The sequence below is a fragment of the Phyllobates terribilis genome, unplaced genomic scaffold, assembly GCF_046119375.1.
Source record: "Phyllobates terribilis strain yellow unplaced genomic scaffold, ASM4611937v1 Scaffold_2__4_contigs__length_985480577, whole genome shotgun sequence".
NCBI lineage: Eukaryota > Metazoa > Chordata > Amphibia > Anura > Dendrobatidae > Phyllobates > Phyllobates terribilis.
This window is the reverse complement of record NW_027362762.1, coordinates 840,325,954-840,338,728: the sequence shown is the minus strand read 5'-3', so window position 1 is coordinate 840,338,728 and position 12,775 is coordinate 840,325,954. Positions and strand designations below refer to the sequence as shown.

The 12,775-nt window shown below is 39.5% G+C and overlaps 1 protein-coding gene across 2 annotated transcripts in view; it reads right to left on the bottom strand.

Annotated features, from left to right (window-relative positions):
- The window catches only part of WSCD1 (WSC domain containing 1), a 328,308-nt gene that overhangs the window by 215,385 nt on the left and 100,148 nt on the right, over positions 1-12,775 (bottom strand). Inside the window, exon 2 of one of the 2 annotated variants that reach the window (XM_073667817.1) lies at positions 7,944-8,024. The exons of the other annotated variant lie outside the window; for it this stretch is intronic. The gene's annotated coding sequence lies outside the window, so the exon portion shown is untranslated. The remainder of the gene's footprint in view (positions 1-7,943; positions 8,025-12,775) is intronic. 2 annotated transcript variants of the gene reach the window in all.

Sequence of the window (12,775 nt, the reverse complement as noted above, 5' to 3'; positions counted from 1 at the left end):
GCTTCATCAGAGGTTTATGGCTTTCAGTCCTATTTTTAAACTATGAGCTGTAAAATACTCTCATTATCCAGATTCAACCCAAAACATTAAGCTGCAGAACTTGCCTTTGCTTTATTCAGACTATAACTGGCTGTGCTATACCACGTGATATGAATGCATTATAAGGAAGCACGCAACAGGGGACACGTGAGCCTTCTGTGACTAGTGAAATCTAATACAATATTTAAAATAGTGGCAGCAATTTTTGTCGATTCAAATTAATTGAATTACAAATTGTTCAAATTGGTTGAGTTCAGTAAATTCCTAAAAACGCAAATTTGTTTTGCATCAAAATGATTGGCTCTTCTCTACTTTCACAGCTTAACATTGCTCAGCTCTCACAGTTCCTAACCAGCAGCAAAACTATAGTTCCATTTACTAAATGGTTGAGTCTATTAAGAGTACAGTTCAAATACATAAAATTAAACACAACATTCCTTCTTGTAAAGAAAAAAAGGTTTGAAACTAAATAACCCCTTAACAAGTTTAGTTAATAAAAGATGTCACATTTACAGGTAAGAGTGTTTATCACAAACAAGTGATGCATTTAGCAACCTTATGGTGATGTTTCTGTAAACAGTACTTGAAATGTTCTTTAATCCTCTATTCAAGTGTTTAGAAGTAAGTAAATGTAGAACATTCTTAAAAGACTTTCATTTTGCAAACAAGTCATTTAAGTGCACGGCCTTCACCATCACTCGCACACTGTTCTTACTTGGCCTTAAAGAAGAGAAAACCGAATTCTAAAAAAATTTCGAAATCTCCAGCTCTGTCAATCATTTCAAGAAAATTCTAATTGTGGCAAATCGATTTGCATCGATAGCACAATGACTATCTCATCTCTCTACCTATGAATTCAATTTGAATTATTTTCTTCCTAACACATACTAATCTTCACTGCTGTGCTGTCACACACTATGTGTACAGTTTTTCGCCTGCTTAGCCATGCCCAAGGGCATGTGATGCTGATGCAATCTTCTGTAGTGTGTAAAGTGACAGTGGCCATTTTAGGCAATTTGTGCAAAGTCACAAATTGTTCAAATTCACACGGTTCAAAAAATTCCTAAAAATTTGACACCAATTCAACATCTTTATTTTAAACTCATTTGTAGATTTTGAAAATGTTTTCTCATAATTCTGTACAGGGGTTACAAAAAATTAGAACTAGCATTAAATCCTTGTAGATCAGCAAGTAACTGCCTCAAAGTTGTAACAGCACACCCCATATTGGGCTAGATTATTCTGTAATGGCTTGCTGTGAAGATCAGAGTCCAAATACTGAAACAGTTCTGGCTAATCACAGGCATGGGTCAGAAACAAACAGAGCTCATTGCAGCAGTAAAGGGTAGATAGAATTTGGTACACAGGTATGCATAGCACTGTAGTTAGGCAAGAGAGAAGCATTGTGAAAAATTAGCAAAATATTGGTACACCATTAAATTTTGCAATTGGCACAAAGGATGGCAACAGAGGAGCAATAAGCATTCATACGACAGTATAGCGGCTGTATTAAAGGATTCATGCTATGGCCATACTTCCTTGCCCATTGCAGACAAAAAGGCGTACTTGGCCCATGGGGGAGGGTGTCTTTTGACATGATGCCTGCATGAAGTCACTGCTCCACCTGTCATATAACACAAACTTACTTTGCAGCTGTGAGCCTCTGATAGACCTGCTGCTGTGAGCAAGTGCCGGGCATTGAGGCAACCAGCCAGGAGGAGGAGGCAGAGAACAGGGTCACTCAGCGTGGGTGAGGGGACAGGAATGAGATTTTTTTTTTTAAACTGTGGTGTGAGGAGCACTGCGGAGGCAGACCACAGTGGCACAGTGGGACATTACTTCTAGGTGGGGATCACATAAGAGTGCAATATTAATATACAGTGGTGTGAAAAAGAGTTTGCCCCCTTCCTGATGTCTTATTCTTTTATATGTTCGTCACACTTAAAGCGCACCTGTCAGCAGGATTGTGCTTATTAAACCACATACACTGTCAGGTGATCGACCTTACACTGAGTAAATGATACCTTTGATGATGAAATCCGTCTAGAGGTTCTTTTATAATCTTTATTTTCAGTTCTGCCATAATAATATGCTTGTGCTCTGGGGAGGGACTTTAGGGAGGGGCTGTAACTGGTGCTCTCATTATGTATGACTATGTCTACCTTCTGACAGGTCACTGTGCTTTCAGTGACCTGCCTACTATTTTAAATATTGCCTTTGTAATTTCTCTGCCAATCTGAAATTTACATACCCCAAAATGGCCGTTGACGCCCATGCATGCACAGTAGCATCTTTCGGTTGCTGAGAGATGCTACTGCACACACGCGGGCGCCATTTTGCTTTTGGAAAAATAATTTGGGTGCAGCAATATAGCGCTGCGCATGCGCAGTAGCATCTCTTGGCAATTGAGAGATGTTACTGTGCAAGCGTGGGCGGCAGGGGCCATATTGCTGAGCAAGTTTCTTTTTCCTGCAGCAAAATGGTGCCTGCGTGTGCGCAATAGCATCTCTCGGTAACCGAAAGATGCTACTGCGCATGCGCAGGCATCAGCGGCCATTTTGGGGATGTAAATTTCAAAATGGCAAAGAAATTACAAAGGTAATATTTAAAATAGTAGGCAGGTCACTGAAAGCACAGTGGCCTGTCAGAGGTCAGAGATAGAAGAAGAATTAGTGTCCTTAGTAAAAAGAATGCATTATGTAGGTTTATAATAAACATTACTACTTATCTTATAACCACATCTGCATTGGACCTGGTCAATTCGGAACATATATACAATACCAACCCCAAAAAGAGAACAACCGAACAAAAATAGACCAAAAGTAAACTGGTACATAAAAAACCTTTATTAAATTATGGTTTGGCCACGGGTGGCACTGCATAGAGAGGCACTCACATAAGTCTGGTACATTAATAAAAGCAAGAGAGTATCGTACATATATATATATATATATATCAGTGTAATAACTGGTCATAAAGTGCATATACAGTCAGACAAAAATATATATATATATCCTGCATATCTAAGGTGCATAGTAAATATCATAAGTAGAAAAATCATAAGTAGAAAAATATATATCTATATAGCTTTAAATAGTATAAATGTAAAAACCTTGTAATAAATCCACGATGTCGCAGATAATGGGACACAGCTTTGCCAACCCAAATAGGGGTAACACAATAAATCACTCATAAGCAAAATGCATCATACTGTATCTGACTATATGGTCATATATAGAGTAATCCACTCCTATCCACTGGCCACTCAAATAGGAATGACAAAACACCATAGGTAAAATCCCATACTAGCAGCTTGTCCAATAAAGCTCATATATAACTAACAGGAATGTCTGTAGCATGCACATGTATATCTATATACTATACCAGAACACGGTGGCGCCTACCCCGACGCGCGTTTCGGTATCGCACCTTCGTCAGGGGGTGGGGCTATGCTCGAGAGGGAAGTTTAAAACTGTTATCGCAGCCAATAGGAGGAGGGAAATAGGAGGTGTGACTCAAATGACGCACACGCTGTCAAGGATTCATCGGAGGCACATCCGGTTTCGGCGTCACGTGCGCATCGCATCAGGTCACATGACCCGATGACGTGCGCATCGTATAGACACCGGCGCCGCGGCCTCCGGATCCAAGGCAACGCATGCGTGCTAGTCAGAGCTTTGAAGGGCGGAAATACGCATGCCGCCATCTTATTAATGGGAAGACCTTATAATCTTGGAGGATAATTTAGTACGTATACATCCATATTTATGCAAAATACACCATAAGTGAATATAATTCTATCTATCCTCTCAACCATCACTTTGGACATATAGATGATCATATATTTAGACATCCTTAGTTATGTAACGGACACACAGTGGAACGTGTCATATCCCAGACAAAGTATTCATAGATCATATAGAAAAAGACTATCACCCAGAGCACTTAGCAATGTATGGGACAAAAATGTACGAATATACTTATTACATTACACCTTTCCATCAGCAAAGTATTAATAACTAATATATATCACACATATTCATGTCCCGTGGTTGTCTCCACTAAGGTGCAGCCCGGGTAACGGCCCAAAAAGAAATTTTTTATATCACATACAGTGTCCATAAGTTATTCACGTTCCATCAGGTGTCCTTTTTGGTGTTTCCACACTCAGGTACGTATCTATAGTTCAAATTTGTCCAGATGGCAGTGCAGGTCCAATGGTATTAAATCTGAAATTTACATACCCCAAAATGGCCGTTGACGCCCATGCATGCACAGTAGCATCTTTCGGTTGCTGAGAGATGCTACTGCACACACGCGGGCGCCATTTTGCTTTTGGAAAAATAATTTGGGTGCAGCAATATAGCGCTGCGCATGCGCAGTAGCATCTCTTGGCAATTGAGAGATGTTACTGTGCAAGCGTGGGCGGCAGGGGCCATATTGCTGAGCAAGTTTCTTTTTCCTGCAGCAAAATGGTGCCTGCGTGTGCGCAATAGCATCTCTCGGTAACCGAAAGATGCTACTGCGCATGCGCAGGCATCAGCGGCCATTTTGGGGATGTAAATTTCAAAATGGCAAAGAAATTACAAAGGTAATATTTAAAATAGTAGGCAGGTCACTGAAAGCACAGTGGCCTGTCAGAGGTCAGAGATAGGCATACATAATGCCCCTCCCTAAATTCCCACCCCAGAGCACGAGCATATCATTATGGCAGAACTAAAAAAAATATTGTAGAAGAACCACTGAATGGATTTCATCAACAAAGGTATCATTTTACGCAGTGTAATGTCACCCACCTGACAGTGTATGTAGGTTACTAAGCACAATCCTTATGACAGGTGCGCTTTAAATGTTTCAGATCACAAAACAAATTTAAATATTAGACAAATATAGCACAAGTAACCACAGAATGCAGTTTTTAAATAAAGGTCTTTATTATTAAGAGAAAAAAAAAATCCAAACCTCCTGGGCCCTGTATGAAAAAGTGATTGCCTCCTAATCCTATTAACTGGTTGGGCCTCCCTTAACAGCAACAACTGCAATCAAGCGTTTGCGATAACTGGCAATGAGTCTTTTACAACACTCTGGAGGAATTTTGGCTCACTCATTTTTGCAAAATTGTAATTCAGCCACATTGGAAGGTTTCTGAGCATGAACCACCCTTTTAAGGTCATGCCACAGCATCTCAATCGGATTAAAGTCAGGACTTTGACTTGGCCACTCCAAAGTCTTAATTTTGTTTTTCTTAAGCCATTCAGAGGTGGACTCGCTGGTGTGTTTTGGATCATTGTCCTGCTGCATAACACAAGTGCCCTTGAGATTGAAGTTACGAACAGATGGCCGGACATTCTCCTTCAGGATTTTTTGGTAGACAGCAGAATTCATGTTTCCATTTACCACAGCAAGTCTTCCAGGTCCTGTAGCAGCAAAACAGCCCCAGACCATCACATTACCACCATCATATTTTATTATATGATATTCCTTTTCTGAAATGCTGTGTTACTTCTATATCAGATGTAATGGAACATACACCTTCCAAAAGGTTCAACTTTTGTCTCGTCAGTCCACAGAGTATTCTCCTAAAAGTCTTGGCGATCATCAAGATGTGTTTTCTGGCAAAACTAAGATGAGCCTTTATGTTATTTTTGCCCAGCAGTGGTTTTCATCTTGGAACTCTGCCATGTATGGCACTTTTGCCCAGTCACTTTCTTATGGTAGAGTTATGAACACTGACCTTAACTGAGGCAAGTGAGGCCTGCAGTTCTTTGAATGTTGTTGTGGGGTCTTTTGTGACTTCTTGAATGAGTCGTCGCTGTGCTCTTGGGGTAATTTTGGTCAGTCAGCCACTCCTGAGAACCTGAGAAGGTTTATCACTGTTCCATGTTTTTGCCATTTGTGGTTAATGGCTCTTACTATGGTTTTCTGGAGTCACAAAGATTTGGATATGGCTTTATAACCTTTTCCAGACTGATAGATCTCAATTACTTTGTTTATCATTTGTTCCTAAATTTCTTTGGATTGCAGCATGATGTCTAGCTTTTAAGGATCTTTTGGCCTACTTTACTTTGTCAGGCAGGTCCTATTTAAGTGATTTCTTGATTGAGAACAGGTGTGGCAATAATCAGGCCTGTGTGTGGCTAGGGAAATTGAACTCAGCTTCCCAAAGATGTGATAAACCACAGTTAACTTATGTTTTAAGGGGGGGTCAGTCACTTTTTCACGCAGGGCTCTGTAGGTTGGATTTCTTTTTTCCTTACTAATACAGACCTTCATTTAAAAACAGCACTCTGTGTTATCTTTATCTAATATTTAAATTTGGTTTGGGATCTGAAACATTTAAGTGTGACAAACATGCAAAATAATAAGAAATCAGGAAGGGGAAAACGCTTTTTCACACCACTGAATATGATATATGGGGGCAACAATTACTAAATGGGGGCCATAAAGTGGGAATCTATGATCCTCATACATTAATACAGTATTACAGTATTAATACACTAATAATATATGGGGCCATATAGAGGAACCTTATTAATGTATGGGGACCACATAAAAGGGATATTTTTAATGTATGAGGGACAAAAGAGAAATACTCATACTATCTTAGGGCCTCAAAGAGGAACATTGGACAATAGCACTATATGAGTGCAATTCTTCTGAATTTGGGTATAAATTGAACATAGCCATTGCTACTGTATGGGGACACATAAGGAAACAACACTAATGTATTGTATTTTATTTTTGGAGATACTATACTTGAGGGACAAAAGTACTGTTACTGTAAAACTGGAGGAAAATGCGTGGAGGGTGCTCTAGACGTTCTCAACCATGGATGTCTATGTGTCACATTTTGCAGAGATGAGTCGTGGCTGGTAGAAATCATTGATTAGCTGTTGAGTAACTGAATTAACCTGTACAATATATATTGGTACCATCCACCATACGGCCGTTGTATGGATGTAATATTAGTGTTGGTACAGTGATATTTATTAATCAGTATGGTGGAATTATTGGGTCACTATTTGGTGGTAATATACAGTCATGGTGTGGTGGTATTTGTTTCTTATACAATATGTGATACTATTATTAATATGGGTCTCACTATATTAGAAATTGTTCAGAATTAGTCAGCTAAGTATCCCATGTTATTTACATGTACAATTACTATTCACTTATTTACTTACTACAGGGTAAGATTTTAGATTTTTCTTGGATTTTGTCTGTGAAACGGCCATGGTGTGAGCATGCTCTTACACATTGAATGTATACCAACTTAAGCTCCGGCTCATTTCTTTGGTTTGGACAGTATTATTTAGAAGTATGTCTTAGAAAATTATCTTACTGCTATGTTTTTCTGGGAATTTTATATATTGTTTTTTTATGGTCGGCTAACACACCCTATAACAACACTAATGGGGGCCATGTATCTTAGCAACTTATTGGTGGGGGAGGCCCCCAATCTAAACTTTACCCATGGGTAATAGGACTCTAGTAACGGCATGGCAAAGGCATAAATCCTAAATTTGCAAAAAGTACTAAGGCCAGACTTATTTCTGAAGTTCATGGATAGAGCTAATCAAGAAAACAAGACCTGAAAACTCAAGAGGCATGGACCAAGACAATGGATTAAAAACAGCAGCCACCATCAAAACTAGTAGCTTATTGAAAAGGGAAATGCACGGGACAGAATTTTTAAACATCAAAAAACAAATACCATATAGATGTTCAATGATTAAGGACAAGCTTGTGTCCCAAATATGCTGGTTAACGCAGTGATTTCTTTCTGCAACACTTTCTATATGATTATGTCTTCTGATTTTTAAAAATGCTAATAAAATAAAACAGTGAAGAAGTTTTGATCCATATTGACTGGACTATTGTTTGTTTATATTGTTCACACTTACAAGGAAATGCAGTCCTTGCCATGGATAAAAGTAAGCCTCTGCAATAGGTGGGCTGGCTTTCCTTTGACGGTATCAGCAAATCTGAAATAATGAGAAAGGAGGAGGATTTAAAGGGGTTGGCCAGCCTCAGGCTACAAGTCTGCAGTCACTCTTTGTGTCTGCAGAATTGTGAATCCTCACATCTCACGCACTGCGAGGATTCTTCGGTGCCGGCACGATGAGTAGACAATCGATCATGTGACCCCAAGTATGTGATTTTCCTACTTCAGGCCACATTCTGACTAGACGTGTCCGGCCTCACTCAATACACTAGCACCCATATAGTCAGCATCTGGGAAATCACATACTTGCAGTTACGAGCCTGCCACACCTGGCACCGCCACTGAAGAATCCTCATAGCGCACAACACTTTATGGACATCATCATCACTGTCACCATTGGAGTTCACAATCTAAATTTTATATGATTATGTCTTATTGGAGAGTAGAAGGAAACCCAAGCAAACACATTCAGTAGATACAAACTAAATGCCTTGCAGATGTTGTCCTTTGAGAGATTTGAACCCAAAAACCCAAGAAAGCAACAGTACAGACCACTGAGCAACTGTGCTGCCTATAGCTTAGAGACATTTTTGCATAACACAAAGCCTTTTTCCCATGGTTAATCATTATAAGTGTATTAACAGAAGCTTAGCGACTGAATTCCAAAGAAGTCTTCTTTCAATTACATAATGGAAATCTCTAGCGCGATTCGGTAAGGACAACACAGCTGTAAACATTGATGTTCTAAAAGGAGAGGGAAAGTTCGATTAATCAGCTTGGGATGTGTACTCATCTGTCTTCATCAGTAAATCTAAAGTTTATTTTAAATGATTTGGACTGGGTAATGTTTTCTTTTTAAGTTTGCTTTGCCGAGACTGTTAGCATATCTGTTCCTCACAGGGATAGAATTGTCCAAGCAAAAAAGAGCTTCTTTGTGCTCGAGGGAACCTTTCACCTCTTGTTGCAAATAAAAGCCGGCATCATGCCCGGGGTGACTGGGTCCCCTCCCTACGTCCAACTCAATTCCCTTTCTGTGAAACTGTGAAAGCTTAGAGGGAGATTTTTCAACATAAATGCAGCAGAGAAAATGGCTCCAGCTTTTGTGTAGCTCATAGAGGGCTCCTGTGTCTGTAGGCTGCAAAGAGGCTATTCATTTCATCCAGAACAAGAGCACCACAGATAACGAAAGGCTGCTTTTTCGGGCTTTAAAGCAAGGTGTATTTGTTCCCATCAGTGATAGAATATTTAATGTGGAATATCTCCAATCTCTCACAGCTGAAACACTAAAAAAAGAATGTATTGTGAACTGGAGAGTTATATTTTTTCTGCAAGAGGAGGGGCAGGAGATGAAAACTACATTTTTAAAGACATAATCAAAAACTAAAAGCGGTAACACCAAAAATGTACGATAATAAAAGTATTGATGAAAGGATGAACTAAAGTATGCAATTAATGTACTTTTTTTCCACACTTACCAGTAATGTCCAATAGGTACAGTGATATACAGCCCTATTACTAATATTTCCTGTGATGTCACATAATGCCAGACAAACATTAAACTTATGCAAGTTTCTTTTTGGGCATTTTTTAAGTTGATGTATTTTAGAACCTGCATGTTTTGCGTCTTTTTTACTAGTTAGATGTTTATCATTACAAATCATGCAATTTTTAGATCATGTAATTCTAACTGTTTAAACTACCATAAGTATGTAAAATACACAGTTGAAATAGCAGTTTTTATAGTTTGTTTATAAGAAAAAGGGAAGGGTTCTTTCGCAGCACCAGAATCTGTAGATATGCCATAAATAAATGAGATCTGAGCAAGACTTGTAATGACAAAAAAGGCCACCAAAACACAATACACAGAAGTAGAAATAATAATGATAATATTATTATTTATTTATATGGCGGTGTACTATTAATAGAGGCAGACCATGCAGCTTCTAAGGAGCCCATGAGTAAGGATGGCTGGGTGCGGTACACCACAGCTACTAGCGCTATATAGATGAAATAATAATACCCCCAATCAGCATCACACTTTCAACAGATCCAATTACAGTTGAAAACAATTATGGAAAAAGGGGCAGTCAGCTCCCTGTTCTATCATTCTCCCTGAGCATCTCAGCCCTAACGTCTCAACGCAGCGAGCACAATGATGTTACTATATCAAGCCTTCTGTACGGAGTTTCAGACCACATGCTGCAGAGACTTGAGCTAAGAGGGAATGAGTAGAACTAAGCAATTTTATTTTTTTTAGGTTAACAATGAGTATGAGGCTATAATTCCGCATGGGGGACAAACTGTGGGGCAATCATACTGTGTGTAGAGGGATGTGGAGCTTTTAACTGTCTATTGAGGGTGATCAAACTGGGTGTGGGGTTCTATGAGGGCCATTATACTGTGTAGAGGGTTGTGTGGGGGGCATTATACTATGTCGAAGGCTGTTTGGGGGCTAGTATACTGTGGAGGGCTGTGTCAGTGCTATTAATCTGTCTGGAGGGCTGTGTGGGGGTAATTATAGTGGATGGAGGGTCATCATACTGTGTTATGGGATGGGAAAGGTCATCATACGGTGTTGTGGGGGCCATCATGCTGTCTTGTGGTACTGTAGGTGCAACTTACTGTGTGTCTGGAGGGTACTGTTAGGCAACGGCCCCATTATCAGTATTTGGTCAGTATTCGATCAGTATTTTGTTTCAGGAGTGGGAGCTAAAACCAGGAGTGGGTGATAAATGCAGAATTGGTGACTTGTTTCTATTATACCATTTCTCTGACTGTTCCTCATCGGGTTTTGTCTCCCACTCCTGAGAAAAAATACTGACCGAATACTGACCAAATACTGATAGTGGGGCATTGGTCTTAAGGGATTTACTGAGGAGGCATAATTCTGTGTTTGGTTGGGGCATTTTTATTGGCATCATACTTTTTGGGGGCCATGAAAAGATTATCGTTGTGGGTGAAAACATTAAGGGGCTTCAATAGGTTCAAAATTACTTTGTAAGTGCTGCAATACATTTTCCTCTCTCTCTCTTTAAAAGTTGGGAGCTCTGCCCTTCTGTGACTGTACTTACGTGTCTTGACCTCGCCTAATCCGGAGAATATTTATGTTATTTTTGGTGGGTGGGGCACAGTTTTTTTATCTTAAAAGTTGGCCATTGCAAGCCTGGAAGAAAGGAAGTTTTTGGAGGATCATGATGAGACTTTTGCTGGAACATTGAAAGCTTTTTATTTTAAGGGTCACTGTTGTTTCAACAAACTTTCAATAAATCAGTAGCACAAGTAAATGTAGTATTCTCTTATCAGAGAATTCTTCTTCTTTCTCCACTCATAAGCCACTTCTTTCCTTCCCTCACCTCCTAAACTCACCATTCACTTTAAAAAATTAATCAAATGCAGACTGTCAGTACATTCAGATTTCAGGTTACACCTAATGTTATATGAGAATGAGTGAGGAGCAGAGTGAGAAAACAAGCCGAGGCAGACAAGTCAGGAAAATCTACTGAAGGAAGTAAATAATTTAGTTTATCACAGAGATGAATTTACAGCCACATTGCTCAGTACTGCTGTGTAATCTTCTCCATGCTGCTGCTACTGAAATGAGAGGTACATTATAAAAGGGCTTGTTTGGATTAAAAAAGGGTCTGGTTTTCAACCAGATTAATTGCATCTAACCTTAAGCTTTGGTAATCATATTTTCAATACCATACTAAGCCTTTAGAAAAAAACTATGTTTTGTTTTTGAAATTAAAAAAATTGAGGAGACATATAAAAAACACTATAGAGTAAAACGAGCCAAACTTGAGGTTGTAACATCGCGTGAGCCCTGTGCCCTATTGGCATTGGCGTCGCTGCCCCCGCCTTCAGACAAATCGATCATCAAGATGAAGAAGTCAGAACAAGCCACAGCCCTAGATTCCTGTTGATGTTCAATACATCTGAAGGTGGGGATAGTGAAGCCGACGCTGCCTGGGTCCATGGATTGCGTGACATAACAACCTCACCTGAGCCCCAGGAATGCGAGGGCCGACAATGGTAGAGCGGCACCGGAGGTGAGTATAAGTGTTTTTATTTTAATGGGGCCAAATATGAGGAATGAGAAGGGGCTGTTCTAGTAGTGGACAACCCCTTTCATAAATGTGAAAATCTATATTGTGCTGACAAAGCGAATACAAATCTTTACAAAAAATAAATACAGAAATTCCCTAGTTGCTGTAATGCATCTCTTGACCTAAACCCCTTTCTATACGTTTGAGATTCTTAATAAATAATTACATATTGCAGCTAGATTTTAGTCAATGTATGAGACTAAGAAAAAAATACTTATCAAGTGGATTTTTCCATCCTTCCTTCCAAATTCACACCAGACTGAAATGTTCTATTTGCACTGGCAACCCTTGACACTTGAGATAGCTGGTTGAGCATCGTGAGTGATTTCATTCAGCCACAGCTGAAGCCCTAAATATTACCCGTCTCTGCTCTAGAGTAAAGGATAAACTTTAAACATCAATGATGATAATATTTTTTTCTAAGTCATTGCTCACAACTAGGATAGCGCAGCCAGCAGGAGATCTTAGGAGATTTGATTTACACTCCTAAAACTCATTGTAGCTGACAGAAACAAGCCACATTTCTGATGGCCACAAGGAACAAGGAAATAACATTTGGCAGCTGCATCAGTGAGCTGAGCGGAGAAAGAAGGGAGATTTATTTTTTCCTCTCGGATGAAGCAGTAGTTGTGAAACCTGCGGCTATTACATTAATGTTGCTTTCTAAGGCTTAAGAGTTAAATAA